Here is a 2810-nt window from a genome sequence, read left to right on the forward strand (position 1 = left end):
CCACATGTTTGCTCACACATGTCCAGACAAAGAAAGTTAATAAAATTCTTTCTTTTAAAGGAATTCTGCCAAGAAAACAGAATGTTCTTTGTAGGCATATATATTTTTCAACCTACTTTAATAAGAGTTCAACCTCCCCCTTTAGACCACCACCCACCAGAGGTGGTGGGAAAGAAAGGTTATCAGGATAGAGGGAAGTGGACCTGTTTAGACATGAATCTTTGGGGTGATTCCAATTTTTGTTGTTCTCAGTCCAGTCCACTTGGCAGACACCACGCATGAATCAGTAGCTGCAGTTCAGTCCAGAAGAAACTTGTGAGGAGGCTCACCAACTGGCCTGAGTCCACAGAAGCCTCAAGAAGCCACAGGAACCTCCCGAGTTCTTTTGCAAATCTCTATGAAGTCACCACAAGCAAAGCTCAGAGATGCAATGTAAGACGAACCAATACATACATGCGAAAAGTAGCAAGGCAGAGCAAGGCAAACCAATGCTCCAGCTCCCACTGTCAGTGAGGTCATATTTATATCCCTTCTAAGCATCATGGGTCCTTTCATGTGTTTGCTGTAGCAGAACATCCTTTCACCTGTGTCTCCCTCAGCAAAACATCCTTTCATCTGGGTGCCCCAGCAGAACACCATTTGACATAACTGTCTTTCCGAAGAAACCAGAAGTTTCCACTTCAGTCCCTGTTGAAGCTGAAGAGTGTGTGTGTAGAATTCCTAACTATTGCATAGGGGAACTCACGAATTAGTAAAAAATCATGAGGTAGCCCAGCCGGTAACCCCCACATACTAGGAGAAAATATACTCTTTCTGTTGTTCTCTGTAACACACATGCGCACGCATAAGGAGAATCAATATAAACATGTTAATAGAGGAGTAGGGCTGCAGAGTTGGTTCAGTGGTTAAGAACAATGGCTGCTCTTCCAAAGGTCCCAGGTTCAGTTCCCATCTCTATGTGGCAGCACACAACCATCTGGAACTCCCTCTTCTGGCCTCTGTAGGCACCAAACTGCATGTGGTGCACAGAAACATGCAGACAAAACATCCATACCTATGAAATCAAAGCAATTAAATCTTTCTTTAAAAAAAGAAAAAAGCCAGGAGTTACTGTCGCACACCTTTAATCTCAGCACTTGGGAGGCAGAGGCAGGTGAATCTCTGAGGAGGCCAACCTGGTCTTCAGGGCAAGTTCTAGGACAGCCAGGACTACACAGGGAACCCTGTCTCAAAAAACCAAGAGTAACTTCAAAATGACCATCTCCCATGACCCACAAGGAAAAGCCTGTGAATGAGAGTTATTATAAGTGTGGTGAGCTTACTTTTGCAGTTAACCTTATAGAGGAGAGCCTAGCCTAATGGTGACCGGTAAAAGGAACAGAGCAGGTCCTGGAGAACAGGAGCCTAGTGAGGATTAGACAGGGAGTCTTTCTGTTCCATACACTGGAGATGGAAGACAATGTAAGGAATGCTGGTGCTTTCCAAGTTCTGCATGGTCTTCAGGAAACAAGCCTACTGGGTAACAAAGAGACTCAATTCCACCACCAACAAATGGATTCTACCACAACCATGTGGACTTGGAAAAGGACCCAAAGTCTCTTGCCGAAATGAGGGTCCAGCCTAGCTGTGTTTGCTTTCCTATTGCTGTGGCCAAGGCAATGTATCTGGGCTTTGATTCCAGAAGGATATTAGTCCATCACCATCAAGGCCAGAAGCATGGCAGCAGACAGGCATGGCACCAGGAATGGCAAATTGAAAGCTTATGCATCAAATCACAAGCATGAATTGGAGAGTACAAACTAGGAACAGCATAAGCTTTTGAAACTTCAGTGCCCACCCACCAGTGACATACTTCCTCTGGCAAGGCCACACCTCCTAAGCCTCCCCAGTCAGCACCTACTGGAGACCAACTACCAGAGCCTAAGGGGACACTCTCTTTCAAACCTGAGAAAAGAAACCAGACACACCTTCTACATCAGTGGTATTAGTGCTCTTTCACATGTTTATTTATATATAATTTAGATAAATATAATTATATATATTATAGATTATATGTGTATTATATAATTATAATTTGTAATATTTATATCATATATGGTTTTTATTATATATAATACATATAATTTTAAAAATTTTTTTATTATTGGAAGAGGCAGTGGTTCAACAATACTTGATGCTCTTGCAGAGGACCCTAGTTCAGTTCCCAGCACCCTCATTAGACTGCCTGTGACTGAAGTTCTCTTTAGTTCCTGGGGCAGCTGCATACACATGGTGCATATAAATTCACAAAGCCTCATACATGCACATAAGCGTGGGTGTGAGGACCACAACCCCAAAGAAAACTGCCTTTCGCCCAACAGCCATCGATGCCAACAGCGCCTCAACTAAGGTGGGCCCTCCTGAACCCCGCAACTTTCCTGTTGACAGACCTCACTGTGTCACTGTGCTTACCTCCAAGGTACTGGGATGTGCTACCACGTCAACCATAAGTGCTTTTTTTTAAGATTTATTTTTATTTGTGTGTCACGTGGGGGGGGGGGGGGAGGCGGGGGGGGGGTACCTAAGGAGACCAGAAGAGGGAGTCAGATACCCCAGACCCAGAGTTACAGGAAGTTGTGAGTAGTTTCGGGTCTACAGGAACAAGAAGCACTATTAACCCCAACTTACCCCTGCAGCCTCCCGAGTGTTTTTTCTGTCATCGGCTTAGTGGTGATTTATTAGACACCAAGAACAAAATTCCTACGAATGCAAAGACAAATCCAAAGCAACACCCTGGCCATTCATATTTTCTAACAAAAGCAACAAGAGGG

This window comes from Arvicanthis niloticus, chromosome 6 (genome assembly GCF_011762505.2).
Source record: "Arvicanthis niloticus isolate mArvNil1 chromosome 6, mArvNil1.pat.X, whole genome shotgun sequence".
Taxonomy (NCBI): Eukaryota; Metazoa; Chordata; class Mammalia; order Rodentia; family Muridae; genus Arvicanthis; species Arvicanthis niloticus.